At 37.7% G+C, this 19,836-nt stretch overlaps 1 protein-coding gene across 3 annotated transcripts in view; it reads right to left on the bottom strand.

The window, feature by feature from the left end:
- The window catches only part of GRM5 (glutamate metabotropic receptor 5), a 264,345-nt gene that overhangs the window by 147,655 nt on the left and 96,854 nt on the right, over positions 1-19,836 (bottom strand). The gene's annotated exons all lie outside the window — the stretch shown is intronic.

The raw sequence follows: 19,836 nt of genomic DNA, 5'->3' as shown, positions 1-19,836 counted from the left end.
AGTGCATTAACAGTGGATATACTGACACCACTGACAGTACTCCTGACCAGGAGTTCCCTGTGCTGAACTCTCTGGTTCCCTGTGCTCCTCCATCTGGCTGCTGAAATCCGTTTCATATCTCATTTAAGTTAAAAGGCCTTTGAGGCAGGAAATCTTTCTCAAAAATATTGTCTTAACCTCTCAGTAATATTCCACAGAAACATAATGAGTAAATTAATTAATAAAACTGTGAGTGTTAAAGTGATTCTGTTGCAAGGAAGTTCTGATCCTTCACATATTTTTTAGCTTACAAAGGGAAAAATCTGTAAGAAAGATGCTCTCTCTTACCAGCATAATTGCAAGTACATAGGAGCACTGACAGTGAAAATGCATGTGAAGCAGTGAGAATCAGGCACACGGATTTGGAGTGTCATCTGTTTTTTTGACTTTCAGCATTACCATCAAGCATTCACCTTGTCCACATGGGGAGTCATCCCTACCACTGGTACTAGAACTTAGAGGCTTTGTTACACTCAGCACTGAACATGAATGTAAAAACAGTCTTCAGTTTAAGGATCTTACCATCCAAATAGCCAAAAGAGAGCAGAGGACAAGAAATAACAGTACCTTCCTTTCACATCAGGAATGAATCACTGAGACTTTGCAACCATTAAATTTCCAAACTGCACCCAACCAGAATGGCAACCTGAATGCAGATCATCTTAGCTAATAGGACTTTCATTTTCCTCCCTGCTGTGATTAGGCCTAATGGAAAACATTACTATGCAAATTGTGTCTGGACAAAATGCCATTGGATTTTTAAACTCAATTGTTGCAGTACTTCCTGGGAGATGTGTATCATGTGCCCAGTGCTTCCCCATGTGTCATGCCCTTAGGGTAAAACTGTTCCCTGTGATACATGAGCATCAAGTGATTCTTATGAGATGCTGAAGCAGTTCAGCTAGAGGTCAAAGACATGGTGTCTCATGAAATATGCATTATAGCCTCCAAAGTTAGTCTGAAGGAAAAATGGGGGTCAGACATTTTTAACTCCCAGCAGGCTCTGAAGCCTTCTAAAATAAGATTAAGCTGACAGGCAATGCACTACTTTGTTTAAAATTATTCTCATTTAGGTCAGTCTGGATCAACATTAAATGCTCTGTATCACTTTTCCTAACATAAAATAAAAAAGGACCCTATCAATCTTTGCCACAGAAGATGAACGTTTGAGGAAAAACTATTCAATAGCACATCTCAAAGAGATTGAAATTCTAAAGAGCTCATCCTCTGCCAGAAAAGTTTTGTTAGAAAATTTCTGGCCAGATCTAATTGACTAAGAGAACTCTATAACTTCAGTGTTCCAGACACTGAAGTCTTTGTTTGAAAACATTATAAGCATACAAACTGTTACCCTGAGGCTTGCTATAAAGCTGAGAATAGGTATAATTACACTACTGAAAAATGATAGGTCTTCCAATGAGCACAAAGTACACTAACTCTTTTCCAGTGAAATAAAGTCTGGTCTGGGATAAACACCATGGTTTCATCAACTATCAAGACAGGGAGATTTTGTGAAAGCATACAGAAAGTTATGCGCCATCCAAAATCATAGGAAACGTTAAACTACCAGGGGTACTTAGCAATATGTTACATTCTTTAGATTTGGCAATCCAAATCTGAGAGTGACTGTGCTCTCAAACTAGGAAAACTACAGCTCAATGACATGACCTCAAGGGAGATTTGATGAAAACGGCAACTTTGCTTCAAGACACTCATACAAATACACCAGTGGTGCTCTCGTCTTGCTGATTAAAATCCTGTTAATTAATTATTCATAGTGAATTCTCCTGTTGTGCAAGAGGTTTGATGAGGTACATATATTTAGTTTGAATTATACTGTTGGGATATTGAACACTCCGTGATGGAAAAAGAAAATCTTTTCTGTTAAACTCCCTTGGACCACATACTAGGATAAATTTTCCCTGGGCTATCTTTCTTTCAGAGTAGAAACCTGGATGTGCACGAACACATACATGTATCAATGAAGGAATGAGAGTGGTGAAACTGCCAAATTACAATATATCATTTCACTGACGATGAGATGTGAGGTTTGCAGTGAAAGAGGATCTCCATGCTTTCTGCATGGAACTGGCATCCCCATGGACATTTGATTCTTGAACTGTGGTGCATCCATTGTATTACTACCAAAACTCCCACAGCAAGAGCAGGTTTTCACTGATGGGGCAGTTCCCACTGTTCAGCCAGGTCTACGACATTAGAAGAAGGATACAGGGCCTTCAGGATTTGCATGGACAATGCTGATGCCTTATGCAGCCTTACCCTGAGGAGGAGTTTTTAGTTTCACTTCCAAGTGAAAATTAATTCAGAACAACTGAGCTGGAAACAAAGCAATGTCTTCTGTAAGTCCTCTATGATGAAAATTGCCTACAATCTGAGAATTTATCCATTTAGTTATTTGTTTCCACCTCTAAATTTAAAGAAAGAACCTAAGGAAAAGTTAAACAAAAGGGAAGGATTGGTTTACTTTTGCTCATCTAGTTCCAGTTCAGCAGAAAAGAGTCTGCAAACAACACAAGCTCAGATATGGTCAATATTCAGCTCCACTTCCCCTGCCAAACTCCATCTCCTTTTAAGCATTTGGAAACCAGCATCTATATTGTAAGTGGTTCTGCTGGAGGAGGTATCACAATGTTTTAGTGGATGTTCCTGTCCCCTTGAAAGTTTGTCTCTTGGTGATGTAATCAGAGCTGTTAGCAGTTGATGACTTTTGTAAATATGTCCTCATAACAAAAACTGGCATTTAGGTTCTTTTAAAATGCCACCCTGAATCTTGGATGTTGCCTACCTGAATGTCTGGCCCTAAGCCCAGTTCAAAAGCTACTCCCATATGCTTCCGCATGTTTAAAAAAAAAAAAAAAGAAAAGAAAAAAAAGGAAAAAAAAATCAATTACATCACCATGCAAAAGACTTATCCCTGGTTCAGAATTGAAATTTTGTTCAAAACTCAACCATATGCATCCCCACCTACAGTCTAACTATAACAATCTGCTAATTCCACTTCCCATGAATCAGTACTAGAAACTATTAAGAAGCTTAAAAGGAACAGATTGTGCTTTTTTCCAGATGAAGCTTAATATAGTACAGCACATAATAATGCTTCAATCTGATAGAAAAGGGTCAGGCAAACTGCAGGGTGCTCTTGCTGCTACTCCTGCCCAGCAATTGTGCCAATTAAACTACCTAACCATAAACCATTACAATCTCATGTGAACTACATAGCAAAACAACATTTTTATTATTAAAATAATTAAAATGCACTGGCATCTGCTCTATCATATTAAACGTTATCAATATCAGGTAATGTCCCTACAGCCAAACTTTCTCCTGCCCAGGGATTTTTGGGGTGTTATGCATTCCTTTTTGAATATAAAAGCTTTTTTTATCAATAGCTGTACATGTAAATTGTTATCAGGTCATTGTTTCATTTAAATGAGAGTTTCAGTGGGCATCAAACTTTAAAAGAGATTTAGGATGTAAAATTGCTTGTTGTAGGACACAGCAAAAATTCACAAAGTAAAAGAAGAGCCTTGAATGAAACAGAAGAAATATATTATGTCATTCATTAGGCGGTTAATAATCCTACCTGTCACAAAGCATATTTATTTAGGCAGAATCCTATCAGTATTTTTATAGAAAAAGAAGAGCAAACCAGAATAATATTCTTTTTTGTATCTGAGACACAGAAAAGAAGTCAAGCCAGGTTAGAATTCACAGCATATGTTTTGCAAGCAATATAGGGAATACAGAACTTCATTTTTTTCCTAGCTTTCATTTGTATCAAAAGGATGAACCCTGCCAGAAATAATAACAATAACAAAAAGGTATAGCTGAAAGTATAATTTTGAAAATGCATGCATGTGGGAATAATAGAAGATATTTATGAAAGGCAACATATTGGTTGATTACTACAATGTTCTTTCTGAAAGTTGAAGATATGGGAGTGTAGATTAGCTTTCCCAAATGGAAATGCTAGAGATGTCTTTGACTGTTACAATTCAAATTAATCATGGCAAAACACCAATAGTACCTACTCCTACTGGTACCTACTAGATATTGTCCATATTTGACCATTATGATTATTTTAAAATACACCACTACTATGAATAGGGACATAATATCAAATCTTTTAAGCAGTTAGAGCAAGCACATGTCACTGATATAGCATGATCAAAATCACAGCCTTCTGGTAGTTATGTTTGCAAATAGCACAGGACAATAGAGTCTTATTTCTTTCTAAACGGTACAAACCAAATGAAATCAAAACACATATGCCTGAAATTTTGGAGTTGTCTATGTTGTTAAAAAGGAAAAAAATAAAAAAGAAAAAAGAAAGAAAATTAAACCCAACTTGCTTTCATGTGATCCAAATATTTTATTTAAATTATTTTTAAATGGAATTTCAGTTTCCATATTAAGTATATATATGTAAGACAACAGCAACACCAAAAAAACCCCAAACCAAAATAAAAAGTTCATTTTGAAAGCAACCTACTAAAAATACCTTAAATTACAATAGTTACTCAAAATATATTCTACTTAAAAATCTCCAACTAGGTCTTTTCCTTAGCAATGACTTGGAGACTGAGCAGTTCCACTTTATCTTGAGGGCCAGACAGCAACTTTGCAAACTTTGAGCTCTTTCATCATAAAATATCAAATCGGAAAATCTGAATTTCATGGGTAATGAAGATAAATATGTACACACTTTTGTACGTATGCTACTTTTTTTTTTTTTTTTGTAAACGAGTTTCTAACATCTGCAGTACAAGTAGCCAAGTGCTGCTCTGGTGAAAGGCCATCCACCCAGAACAAGTCCCATCAGGTTTTCCTCAGCATGACTCCATGCTGTATTTGCAGTGCTGTGTCTCATTTGGAGCTCCACTTTGAAACAGCTTCTTCATAGAGCTGCTGCAGAGTTGTGGCACAGAACAGTGTGCAGCTGAGATGAAAGACCTCTTGCTGAAAATATGACCTGTTATATGCAATTAGATCTCACACTAGAGTCGTTTTGCCATGTAGTTATGGTCTTTGGCAGGAATTGTCTAGAAGGTTTATCTGTTGTTCCTCATGCAGAACCAAGAGGTTACGTGGACGAAAGGTTTCTCCAGTGAAACAACTTCTTAAGCAAAGCATTAGGGCCATGCTGGCTGAGCTTGGAGAGGCACCAGAGAACTAGGAACCAGCAAAGGAGTAGCACAGGGCAAAAAACTCTCTCAGTGATTACATATTGTACCTACTCCATCCTTAAAATTGCCTTCCATAAGCATAGATAATCTCAAAGTGATTCAGAGGGCACAGTCTAAATGTAAGACATCATCTAACCACTGATGGCTGCAGTTAGGAATGTCTCCTTAGCTGTCTGTATGATAACGGAGAACTTACACTTCTGTTTTCTTGGATGTTAATCTTTTCTATTCTTACTGATAGCTCTTCAAACAGCATTTATCTGTTGCGAAGTGCTCATAAAACTCAACCTCAAAAGGATTGCCTATGTTCCCAGTGGCTTGATTGATTCAGAAACTACAATTCAAGACGTGTCAATATAAAGAAACGTTAGTTATCACTACATCATGAGAGCTATAAGCTTAATTTCCTTTTCTATGAACAGTTTTGAGATTTTTTCAGGTTTTTACATTTGAGGACAAGAAAGGTTTTCATAATCACAAAAATGTTAGCTAATCAAACCCCCCCACTTCTAGGCCTCTTAAAATTCAAACCACTGAAATAATACGTTGAACTGATCTCATAATATTTAACTTAGATATTGACCACTTTATCATTTAATATAAGCCTCATATGGCTTTCTACAATGTAAAATAAAACCAAATATGCATTTTGAATCAGGAAACTATTATTTAAAATAATAATCAATCCAAATATTTGAACATTTTAAAATAAATTTAACATGCTTAATTATGAAATTAATTTTTTTTCCTGTGAAGTTTTTAAGTTTCAGCTACTAGGTATATTCTGACTAGAAGTTCTCATCCAAAGGCATGTAGACCATCTCTATTCATAAAGTATTTGTTTAACTAATCAACTCTTAAATTTTTTTAGAGAAGTAACATGCAGTGTACTTCAAGCATAACTGTACATAATTAAATTTAAAAAAATCTGCTTATTATCTCCTCATCTAAGACAGCCCATAAGTATCAGTTTGATATCAAAGTTTCTGTTCTCTTTCTCCTCTTCTTCTGGGCTATTTTGAAATAATAAATTCATTTCTCTTAAGATAATGATGACCTAGTTTCACAGTTTAATGCACTTCACTTCTGTTTATTTTTAAATTATCACCTCATAACTTTAAAAGAAGGACTCATTTAACCAATGCTGTTATGTGAGCAAGGGGAACAGTGTAGCAGCAGCCTTTTCTGTATCTTCCTTTGATCCCTTCTGCTAACTGGCAAGCCTGCAGCTTTGTGGTCTTGCCCACTGAGCAATGTTTGAAGTCTTACATGATGCTAATGTCTACTAAAGGATTTTAAATTTGACAGCTCTTGCAGTAACACGCTGCCATCTCTGTTTGCTCTACTTGTTTTCAGACTGGAGAGATTAAATTTTTTCTGTATCTCCTGTTTGTGAAATAGCTCTTTCTATCTACCTGATTCTAAGACATTTTCCTTATATATTTCCTGTATAATTTCATTTCAAAATGAAATCATTAATGAAAGCAGAGTTCTTAGTGGACTCAAGGGATGCTCTAAGTTTTCTTTCATTTTCCTTTATGGTTATATATTTTGGGTTTTGTTTAGATTTCAGATAGAAATGAGAATGCATGAGCCTGACAGTGTTGGACTGGAGGCTGTTTCTTTTAGGAGACAAATGTTATGTCAGAAAGGAGAGGGCTTTGCAGTGAGAACTCTTTTGTCTATGATTCTCTATCCTTCATTGTGGGCATAGTGCAATTCCCAGGAGTGCAGCTGCCTGGGGTTTATTCACTGGCATTTGGACTTAGTCCCAGTTCTGAATTAGGTTATTAATTATTATATTTCTCAAAAGAGTTGGCCCCTTTTATGAGTGAATAACATTACACTTCTGTATATTCACAACCTGGAACACATCTTCATGTAATATTAATTCTTAACTCTACTATGGTTTGCATCTGGTCTTTTCCAAAATACTCTTGATGTCCTATTCTGCTGCTGTAGTAGTTGAGCAATACTACAAGTCATCCTGCAAAAAGAGGTGTAATTCAGGGATTACATAGATTCTGAAGGCTTTCAATCAGTCTTGAGTTTTCTGATAAGTGCCTTTCTCCCTGCCCTATATCCTCATATGTGAAATGGATATAAAAATGTTTTTACAACAGTAATGGTGCAAGAATTAAATATATTACAGGAAACTCAGATAACTACAGGAAAGAGAGCCATGTTAGTCTGGCTGAATGAAATATGACAGTTTTGCCTCACAAAAACTCATACTTGCTTAATTTTAAAATTGACCACATCATGTTCGTTGAAGTAACAATGACTCTGTCTAACACATACTTAAAAAATAGCACGTAAAATTTCCCAGCAGTAGCTGAAGATGATCGCAAGGCTACTCCATACTTCAAATGATTGTGCACATTTATATTCTGAATGTTCATTTGGGAAATGAGTGAGTTTCGTGACTCTCCCTATATGAATTCTGAGAGCAGAGAGGTCTATCATGAATCCATGAATATTTAGTGTGGTAGCTGAAAGTCATTTCCTAGGAGTGCTTGTCGAAAGATTTTGAAAGGGGTTTCTTGGGGAACACTAATAAGTCTTAGAGGATACTCTACAGGATGAGAAGATTTATATTTTGGGCCCAGCTACTTTATTGCAGATAATCCTAGTTTTAGGAAAATGTTGGATAATTTTTGCCCCTAGGTGGATAAAAAAGATTGCATCTTACCAGAATATTTTAAAAATGCATTTAAGTATATTAGGGGTCCAGATGGTTTTTGAATTGTAACTTCAGAGGGTATTACTAGGACACTACCACCCTCAGCTTTTGAATGCAGAAAATGAAGGAGAAAATAGTAATAGAACAGCTGAATATGATCTTTACTGTGTGGGTGACCATGTACTGGAACAGATTGCCCAGAGAGGTTGTGGAGCCTCCCTCAGTGAAGATAGTGAAGAATTGTCTAGATGTAATCTTTTGCAATGTGTTCTAGTATGACCCTGCTTGAGGAGCAGGGATGGACCAGATGTGGTCCCTTCTGACCTTACCCATTCTATGACTCTCTGATCTACTGAATATTTCAGACTAAGCTGCCCTATAGCAAAAGCATAATTACATATTAAAAAATTACAGAATAATTTTTGTTTTAGAAGGTCTGAACAGTGGTGGAGATTTCACGGCTTTCTTGGACAACCTTTTTCAAGTCAAATTAGTCTATTCATATGTTTTCTTACCCTAGTTCTTTGTGCAGTGTTGAAGGGAAGGGAGAGGGGTCTCTGCTTTTCCCTTTGTCCAAGGGGGGCAGAGATGGGAGACAGAGATAAGGAGTCCAGGAAAAAGAGCAAGAGAGAGTTTATTCCAACAATCCCTGAGGTTTTTTAAACTGGGGGAAGATCCCAAATCTGGGGCTTGATTGGGTGAAAACTTAGGAAGGGCAGGGTCTAAGGTTCATTAAACAGTGGAACTAGTACAGGGGCAGGGCTGGCTGCACTCCCGGCCCTGCCCCTCCCCCGCCAGCCACGAGGCACAGGAGTCCCACACATGGGGCCTCCCAACCTGGAATGGCAGGGCAGAGAGGGGAGGTGTGCTTGGGAGCGGGCACTGCCCGGCCCAGGACGAGGCAAACCAGCTTAATGGGTACTCATCAAGAGAACAAAGAAAGCTCGAGGGATACAATACACAGAGTGTGGTGCTTGTCAGCACAGCACAGAGGAGGTAACAGGACCAGGCAGGGAATTGCAACAAAAAAGACCTTATTACAAGTAAAATTACACTTTAAAACTTCAACAGCAAGTCTCTTAGTTGTTTCAAGGTGTTTTACCAGCCATGTTCTCCTTGGGATTCTTTCCAGCATTTTCCTACAGTTCTTAACCTGTGCTTCCATATGCTCTTTGAAAATAAGCCTATTACATATTTTCTATCAAATGGGAGAATAGTTTCTCAAATTGATGTTTTCAGAAGTTCTTAACAGTTTTAAGACAATCACCTTGTCTCCACATTTCCCCATCCCAACCTGAACATATCTAGTTTTAATCTGACAATCCTGTTTTCTACACATTCATTTCTTTGCTTTTCTTGGGGCTGTTGTCCAGCCAGAATGGTGTGCAGATTTTCTCAAGATATGATATTTTTCCACCTTGTATCTGGCCTGGGCAGAGTAAAATAGAAAGACTGTTTCATGCCTCTAAAACTTATTATCTCTTTCTGCACTTTCAGTAGGATATTAACCATGTCTAGCAGTGGAATGACACTGTTGACTCAATTTTAACATGTTATGCATTTTGATTATCTAGGTCTTGTTTTCTGCAGAACTGCTTCTCAGTCAGTCATTTCTTATCCAGTATTTAAGCATTAGATTATTCTGTTCTAGGAGCAGTGTCATCCAACATGGTGGTATTTACAGATTCAATAAACATACTGTTTATCATAATTCAAATCAGTGTTGGAAGTATCAATTAAAAATGGGATCAACATAGATCTGTAAGAAAGTCATTGAGCATATGCTTCCTGTTAGAAAGCTATTGAGAATACAGTTTTAATAAAGTTTGAAAGTCCTTTTTGCACCTAATACAAATGATGTTTGTCTTCAAACTATGCATAGACTATTCATATGTGATAGTAAAACATAATAATTTTAAGATGCAGTTGCTTATTTTTCACAAATGCTCTGAACTGGATACCAGGTTAGCTTATGATTTATTTTTTTAAGAATACATTGTCCCTTCTTTGTGACAACAGAAGGAAATTTCTCATCTCTTGCAAAACATCTTATTCATTTATTGTTTATTTTTTAATGAAGTGAAATACAGTTGGCCGAGCTCTTCCCTCAGTTTCTCTTTTGAGACAGGTTTGAGAAACCTCATTTCAGTTATTGGTAAAGTTATACATATGTCATATATCTCCAGAAGAACCATTAAGGTCTCTAATGCTGTTTCAGTCAATTTAGGAAGGAAGATGAACCAGGCATTTTGATAATGCCTAATTTTCTATAATATCTAGGAATTTCTATAATTCCTGAATTCTTTATTTATTCTAGCATGAGGCACAGTAGACCAGGTAGAATTTAGGTACTTGTATCCTTTTGTATTTTGACTTTTCCACCTTCTTTCCAAGAAAAATAGTTAATACACTGATGATTATAACATTTTTTTGGAAACTGAAAAATGTTACTTTGAACACACTTAGGCTAAGGAGGGAATAATAAAGTAAACAATTTTCGGCAGAGAGAAAGGCCTTCACACAACAAGCTTATGAAGTTTATAGTGAAGACATGTTATTCCACACAGCACATGGTTTATATAGGGTTAGAACTACATCTTATTGGCTAGAAAGTGTCTCACACAACCATGCTAGAACCTTTAATTGGTTATAACCCATATCTCACAAGTCCAGTGTTTATATTAACTTATCCTGGCTGTTTCCACGCACCTGCAGAGTTCTGTGAGAACCTACTGTGTGAATTCTTGGGGAATAACCTCCTCCCTACCAGCCAGCAGCAGCTGAGCTCTTTGCTACTTCTAGCTGATCGTTAAGTCTTACAGGGTTTGTGCAGGCTGGCTTCAGCCTTACAGGATCATATATAGTTCTGAGTTGCTCACTTGTGATTTTACTGTACCAACAGAATAATACCTAGCTTTTCAGTATACAGTAGCATATTGTAGTTACCAGGGTGTGATATAAAAAAACCTAGCCTTCTCCTCTCCCCATGCCTTAAAATGAAATAAAAATCTATTTTCAAGAGAATGTTCAGACTAGGAAATAAAGTGAACAGTAGTACTTAGAATCATAGAGTCATTCAGGGTTGAAAAGACCTCCAAGGTCATCAAGTGCAACCTTTGACTGAATGCCCACTAAACTGTATCAAGATGTGTCATGTCTACTTATTTTACAAACACTTCCAGGGATGGTGATCCTACCACTTCCCTGGACAGTCTGTTCCAATGTTTAATGACTCAGTGAAGAAGTTTTTCCTAATATCCAACCTGAACCTCTGCTAAAGATGTTGTGATGTGATCTGCCTAGTTCCCTTGTGCATTCTTAACACAAAGATTATCTGAATCACATGTCAAAGTAATTTGCTGTATTCAAATATTAGACAGACTATCCATGACCAGGATCAGGAACCTAAAAATACAGACTTTGCAATTTATGCTTATGAGACAAATATATTCCTTACTGCATGTAGCCTGAAAACCTTCTGAAAGACAGCAGCTGTAATTGAAGATAGTTTGATCTTTTGGCAATTCAGGACTTTTGCGTTTCTGGTCCACTGTCTATAATAATACCAGTCCTTTGTCTCCATTTTTATCTTTTCTCCATATTTTTTATTTTGTGCTGGGAGGGTTGTTTCTGTGATCTATGACATAATAAACAGTGAAATGAACTGCAAAAACACCTCAGATAGGTTTTGACTAGGGGGCATTAAAAATATATATGCAGTTATTCCAGAGTGCTGAGCTCTTCTGGAAAGACAGGGAGTAAAAGCATTTTGGCCAAAGAGCAGATGGCAAAATGCTGAAGCTCTTTTTGACTGTGAAATGTTCAAGTGCAAAAACAATGGCCCCATGTGTTGTGCTAAACACTATCATCTATCACATTTAGATTCTTTCTTAATGATCTGAAGAGGGAGTCAAAAATGCTAATGAAATTTGTAAATGACTTTGAACTGGATAATGTTGAAGATGCCAGTCAGGACAAAGAAACATAGTAAAGATTTGTAAAGATACTGTAGATTTGGCAAAAAATTGGGCAAAAGAGGTTCACAGGTTCACTTTGTCATACTTAAATGGAAAAAAAAATTTAAAAATTAACCAAAACATTCAAAATGATCCCATAAAACATAACATTCCTTTCAGTAACATTAAGCAAAATATTTTAATGATTTAAATGGTTCATAGTATTTTTCTTTAGAGAATTTCCATTTTTTAGAAATTTAAAAAAAATACTTTTCCTTCATACCTGTAATTTTAAAATATCAGAATATTGGATATTGGATTCCCATCAATCTCTGATGCTAATTTTCATCTTATTCCAGAACAGACATATACTTTTAAAAAGGGTAGAAAGATACCCAGTGTTACATTCATTATAAAGGTTTGTCCAAAAGTCACAACTAGCTCTAAAATACTGTGGCAGGAGACTTGCCTGTGTGATTTTATGAATTAATCTGAAATCTAAACCTGCTTGGATTTAGTTTAATTTAAAGAATAACTAAGAAGCCCATAGAAAGAAGAAGTATGGAATAGACGGACATGTCAAAGAGAACTTTTTCTCTGTCCCTATTTAAAGCTTCCCCAGAGCTTCATTTTGATTTTTACCTTTTCAAAACCACCAACTCACAAGGTTCTTGCAAACTTCATATATCTGGTTTAATTTAATTAAACCTCATTTAAATGCCTGATTTGGTGATAGTCTTCATCAACAGCGAAGCACTTCATTACAAAACATCTTTTTATGAAAAAAAGCACCAGGGTAAATCCCAGGAGGAGGGAGAAAAGAAATAAAACAAAAATTATTAAAGAGCAAAGCAAACCCAACCCTAGTCTCTGGATTATTTTTCTTAAGTAGTGTACAAAGTAATGACAGCGTTCTTCATGATTTTAGCCTCAGGTTAGGTTTCTTCTGGACTCCCTATCCTGCACAAGGCTCAAGGTTGACTGCAAAAGTCAAAGTGCTTTTCATCATGCATGCACTCAGCACATTGTATTGATTTCAGATATTAATGGAGATCATAAAAATCAAACCACACCACAGTAGCAATTGATTTTTGGAAGTGTCTGATCATGGTGCTTTGTTACAGGCAGCGTCCCTGTGAGGTAATAAACAAAAAAAACTTCTCAAAAGTACAAAGATGGTACAGTGAAAAAGAATGATGGAGACAGAAGGGGGATGAAGGGAAGATATTTTACAAATTGCTTTGCTGATAAAGCAAAGTATAGATTATAGTATATATATAGAATCATAGAATTGATTGGGTTGGAAAAGACCTCCAAGATCATCAAGTCCAACCCTTGGTCCAACTCCAGTCCATTTACTAGATCATGGCACTCAGTGCCATGTCCAATCTGCATTTAAAAATCTCCAGGGATGGTGAATCCACCACCACTCTGGGCAGCCCATTCCAATGCCTGATTACTCTCTCTGTAAAGAATTTTTTTCTGATATCCAGCTTAAATTTCCCCTGGCAGAGCTTGAGCCCGTGCCCCCTTGTCCTATTGCTGAGTGCCTGGGAGAGGAGACCAACCCCCACCTGACTATAACTTCCCTTCAGGTAGTTCTAGACAGTGATGAGGTCACCTCTGAGCCTCCTCTTCTCCAGGCTAAACAACCCCAGCTCCCTCAGCCTCTCCCCATAGGATTTATGCTCCAGTCCCTTCACCAGCCTTGTTGCTCTTCTCTGGACTTGCTCTAGCACCTCAATATCTTTCCTGAACTGAGGGGCCCAGAACTGAACACAGTACTCAAGGTGTGGCCTCACCAACACAGAGTACAGGGGAAGGATCACTTCCCTGGTCCTGCTAGCCACGCTATTTTTGATCCAGGACAGGATCCCATTGGCCTTCTTGGCCACCTGGGCACACTGTTGGCTCATGTTGAGCTTCCTGTCAGTTAGTACCCCAAGGTCCCTTTCCGCCTGGCTGCTCTCCAGCCACTCTGTGCCCAGCCTGTAGTGCTGCATGGGGTTGTTGTGGCCAAAGTGCAGGACCCGGCACTTGGCCTTATTGAACTTCATCCCATTGGAATCAGCCCATCTCTCAAGTCTCTCCAGATCCCTCTGCAGAGCCCTCCTGCCTTCCAGCAGTTGGACACTCCCTCCCAACTTGGTGTCATCAGCAAATTTGCTGATGATGGACTCAATCCCCTCATCTAAATCATCAATGAAGATGTTAAACAGGACTGGACCCAACACAGACCCCTGGGGAACACCACTGGTGACCGGCCGCCAGCTGGACGCAGCTCCATTTACCAGCACTCTCTGGGCCTGGCCCTCCAGCCAGCTCTTAATCCAGGAGAGGGTACACTTGTCCAGGCCATGGGCTACCAGCTTTTCCAGGAGTATATTATGGGAGACAGTGTCAAAGGCCTTGCTGAAGTCCAGATAGACCACATCCACAGCCTTACCCTCATCCACCATGTTGGTCATCTGATCGTAAAAAGAGATCAGGTTGGTCATACAGGACCTGCCCCTCCTAAATCCATGCTGTCTGGGTCTAATCCCTTGTCCATCCTGAAGGTGCTGTGTGATTGCACTCAGGATGATCTGTTCCATAACCCTGCCAAGCATGGAGGTCAGGCTGACAGGCCTGTAGTTGCCAGGGTCCTGCTTGCAGCCCTTTTTGTGGATTGGGGTGACATTCGCCAACCTCCAATCACCTGGATCGCTGTGTATCTTTAATTACTGTTATGAATACAACTACTACTAAATATTGCTTGGAGACACCAGCTGAGATCTTGGCCTCACTACATTAATCATGACACAAAGGCAGGGTAAGAGAGTGCCTTTTCTAAAATTCAGAATTCTACTTATCCATGAAAACTAAGGAATGAAAATGAAAATATAGTTACATGAATTAAAAAAAAAAAAAAGGTTTGCAAAATGTCAGGCATGTGATTATTTTTAAAGAGAGGATAGATGAATTTCTCCCTATAGCACTTGCTTCTGATCTTAACCCTGCCAGCTGGGATCTTACTGTCAGTCATCTTCCCTGGCTGGTGTTCCACCAGAAGCTTCAGAAGATGACACACCTATCTATTTTAAACAGTCTTTTTTTTTTTTTTAAAAGACAAAATGATTAGAGTTGCAGAGTGTATAATTTGGTTTGTTTGGTTGCCTTATTTTTAGATATCTAAGGAAACCCACCCAAAACATGTAAAATCATAGAATCATAAAATCATGGAATGGTTTGAATTGGAAGAGATCTTCAAAGCTCAGCTAGTCCAACCTCCCTGACATGAGCAGGGACACCTTCCACTTGACAGGTTGCTCAAAGCTCCTTCTAACCTGGCCTTGAACCAACAATTCCCATTCATTAATCTAATTGCAACAAAAACTTCCGTCCCTCTCCTCACAGGGGAAAATCTTCTTGATTTGCAGTGTATTTTTGGACCAAATATACAGTGTATTTTTGGACATGAAAAAGATTGTTTCCCACCTTTAAAAATAAATTGCCAGCTCTAGTGAGAGCTTCATCATGGAAATTATTTAGTCTCCCAAATAAGGGTACAAAGTGAGCCAGAGAAGAAATCCAATACTAGGTTTATAAGATTTTATAATATTCTGTTCCAGTGAAAGAACTGGGTTATTTAGAAAATCTTTGCTTATATTGAGAAATCTCTCCTCCCACAATTTTGCGAGCTTTCTTGGTTCCACTGGCTGATTTTTCATAACAGTAAAATTAATTAAAAAAACCCCCCAAACAAAACAAAAACCAAAAAACAAACCAACCTTCCTAAGAATATTTTGTAAACTGTGGTTGATACACTACTTTCTTTATCTTCTTTTACATGTCTCAGTCTTAGTTGTGAGTATTTAGTGGGTTTATTATGAAGTGGCTGGTATCCCTTTCATTATTGATGTAACAGTTAAAACTGTTAATTATTGACTAGTTGGACCATTGGGATCTTATCTAATCCTTCATTATTTCAAATTGATGACTCTGCAAATATAGTTACTTTTCATTTTTTGACAACTGGGGCAAGAATTAGCCTCTAATTTCACTATGACTTAGGTACCTGTTGCCTTCATAGTCCTTTACATCCATCTGTTGGCATCCTAAGCCTCACTTAAACATGCCTCCATTCAGGTGGCTCCATCATTACAAATCCAATTCTAGATTGTGTTATACAGTTCAAACAAACATTTACCATAGTGGCAAAGAAAGACAACATCTCTGTACTTGAGTTGCATGACAAAATTTCACCTTGGATCCTTCCCTTGTGTTGGTTGCATCTAAAACGCATTTTCTATCCTTGATATAGGACATGAAGACCCTACTACATTCGTTTGCAGTTTGCCGCCACAGTTCCTCCTTCTCAATCTTAAACATATTTTTTCCAATAGCTTTTACATTGTCTTCATAACAAATGAGTATTTTTCTTTTCAAATTCAATGAAATACTACTTAAAAGCTGGATCAGATCTTGTGGCAGACTCCGATTTTTCTGAGCTCTGTATTCCTAATTGCCTCATCAACTGTAATGCTGTGTTTGCTTAAAAAAGGCCACAACTGTGTTGAATATAGAGATGTTATGAAATGCATGAGCATTTACAGCTGAGAAGACGAGCTGCTGAACACACCGCAGCTGACTGCTCAAATGGCACAAGGACTAATGGCCCACATTGAGCAGGTATCACAGTATGTTAATCTCAGTGTAAAATAGATTTGACTGTAAGTAATGATGTTCCCTCTTGGACCAGATTCCAAAATTAGTGCAGAAAACAGCAAGCTCTCTGATCTGGTGCCAGGTCATCATGCACTGGCTTGAACAGATGCTCCGTATGGAATTTATTGTATGAAAGAAGGAAGACCAGTTAATCTGATTTACGTGGTTATGCATAATATTTCTGCACCACAGATTTCCATTTGTTATGAGCAAACAGCTTTAATTCTCCAATAAATATGTTTGAGAAGATGTGTACTGGGCTTTGTTTGTATGTATACGAAAAACTGCTTTGCAAAGATCCCTATCTCCATAGCATGGGAACGATTTGTAATTCTGGAAAGGACATGAAAAATGTAGATAATTTTAACCAGTGGCTTCAGTAAGCTGTATAAATCAGTAAAAATAATATTAACAAGGCTGGCAGGTGGAAAACTTCTGCAACAATGCCTGCGGGTCTCCAAGTGACAGGGTCACTTGGTCCCTAGGTGTCTTTGTGTATTAGTGAACTCACACATGTTTGTCAGCTTATCATTACTATATATTTCACCATTAATGACACATTTTTTTTGCTTTTGGGTATAGTTACAGCATAAAAAATAATGATATTATCTTGATTTCCTCTCAGTATAAGCAGTTTAAGGCAGCAGATTTTAATGAAAATTCTGAAAACAGGATAGATCTGTCTTTTCTGAGTTTGTTTGTGGGGTATAAAAGAAAAATAAGAAACTCTATATGTGGGATTTTTTTTCTTTTTTACCTGTTCCTTTTTTTTTTAAATTTATCTCTAAAATACTATATGCTTTCCATTATTTGTTTAGATATCTGCTAATGTCTTTGCTATCTCTATTTTACCTATAATACATTATTATGTGACAATATCCTGTTTACCACCAGTCTGATTACTTTCAATGCCCCTCTCCCTTTAGAAAGATTGGATATTTAAATTTTCCTATGAAACTTGCTATTTTCCAGCATCTGAATGTTTCAAACAGAGAAGGACCTGCTGTGATCAGCTTGATGTCATCTTTCATAACAAAAGAAACACAGTTCATTTTTCTTTCCACAAAATTAGTTACTTGATTTTGGTTAAAGCAAATTCTTCAGAATTTACTTTGAGAACAGCATTAATATAGTGTTATTTTTTTCTCTAAGATTTAATAAAATCAACTTGCTGGTAATATCTACAGTTAACATCATGCCTTTAACCTGATGTTCGGGTAATAACCAGGAGGATGTCTGCTACAGTATCTTGCTAGTGATGTCTTTGCAAAGCTGCAAAGCTGTCACTTGAACATGACATCGTGTGTCCTCACCTCTCTCTAAGACACAGAAGCTGGACTTCTGACAGAGAGAAGATAGCAAAGTGCCTCTAGCATTCTGAGCTATGGCAGAAAATAATCGTGTAGAACTCAGCAAGCACATAACAGGGGAATAACCAAGGGACAAACTAGGATTTTATAGCCTCGAGGAAGAATTTTGTTTGTGTCTGTGGAAAGAGTGGTCAGTGTCATCTGTTGCAAGTAGAACTTGATTGGCGTTCCTAGAATCCAGTGACACTATTCCAATTTTGTTGCCATTCACAACTACTCTGCCACTATCTTTTTCTCTGCAACGTGCAGAATATAGGATCAGAGGAGCATGATCCATTGTTTAATCATTGCAAATACAAATGAAAGACATTTTCAGTCTCAAAATGTTCCAAATATTATAGAACAGGAAGATGCAATTGTTGGAAAAAATGAAAAGGAGTGGGAGATGAGAGAAAAAAAATGCAAAAAATGAGAATGTTTTGCATAGAAGACAGATTTTCTACTAGAGAAATCCTCCCTGAAAACAGAGAAGGATATGGCCACAGTGTGCCAGTAGATGAACTGAAAAGCAAAATAAATGTAGTTGCTGTCTTGAAGGTGTGCTACTGATCTGTACAGAGTGTATTGTACTACTATTTATTAGCTGTTCTACTTATTTTAACTTCTCTGTTTAACATTTAGTTCTTATAGCCAGACAGAAAGTATAATTACAAAGGATAGCTAGTGGCATTATTGTCAAAGATGAAATTTCTTGTGTCTTCATCTGATTCTTCACCCAATCCTCTCTTCAGAAATCTGCTTTCCATAAATTTTTATTCCTCAGCCATCCCTACCTATCCCTGAAATTTTTTTGTCCTGGTTTCAACTGGGATAGAACTAGTTTTCTTCCTACTAGCTGGTACAGTGTTGTTTTGGATACAGGATCGAAATTATGTCAAGAACACACTAATGTTTTCACTATTGCTGAGCAGTGCTTAGACTATGTCAGGGACTTTTCTGCTCCTCATCCCACCCCACCAATGAGGAGGCTGGAGGTGCACAAGCTGTTCGGAGGGGATACAGCCAGGACAGCTGACCCCTACTGGCCCAAGGGATATTTCAGACCATACAACATCATGCTCAGCATATAAAACTGAGGGAAGGTGACCAGGTGGTGGTAGCTGCTGCTTGGAGACTGACTGGGTGTTGATAAGTGAGTGGTAAGCAATTGGATTGTGCATAACTTGTTTTGTATATTCTTTTATCATTAGTACTGTTTTTCCTTCTTTTCTCTCCTATTAAGCTTTCTCAACTCACGGTTTTACCCTTTTATCCCAATTCTCTCCTCCATTCCACAGGAGGGAGAGAGTGAAAGGCTGGGTGGTGTTCAACTACTAGCTGGGCTAATCCACAACATTCTTAAACTTAAAAAACTCCTTTCCCCCAATGGCCCTTCTATTCCCTACATATGAAATAAATTTGTATCCCTGACTATGTCTTCTATGATTTTCAGGGGAAAAGCGATTTTACTGTGATTACAGCCTGCATCTAATTATTTCATAGTTCCCAGTACTGCTGTGGAAATTTTGAGGAACTTGGAAACCACTGAACTTTCTGTATTTTAAATCCATGGGTCCTGACACTAGTTTAAATATGTGGCAACCAGGTAATGTGAAAGTGGAAGAAGTTGGCCACAGTTACTAGAAGTTTTACTTTATACCTGTGGTGTTGAGAGGTAAGGAAAAAAGCACATTCAAAATACTTGGCCTAAGAAAATAGCGTAATTCATTTAGTGCCTTCAGACACCTGGGCTCACCAGCATCCGGCAGTACCAGAGAAAACAACATGTTTGTCACCTGCTGAGCAAGGATTCATCTCTTAAACCTTTAGACTTTAACATTGTAGTTGTTTTGCTAAATGAATAGCATCTGAAGGCATCACACAATGTCTTGCTC

Source organism: Pithys albifrons, chromosome 1 (assembly GCF_047495875.1).
Source record: "Pithys albifrons albifrons isolate INPA30051 chromosome 1, PitAlb_v1, whole genome shotgun sequence".
NCBI lineage: Eukaryota > Metazoa > Chordata > Aves > Passeriformes > Thamnophilidae > Pithys > Pithys albifrons.
Note: the sequence above shows the minus strand (reverse complement) of the source record. Positions and strands in the feature narration are given on the sequence as shown.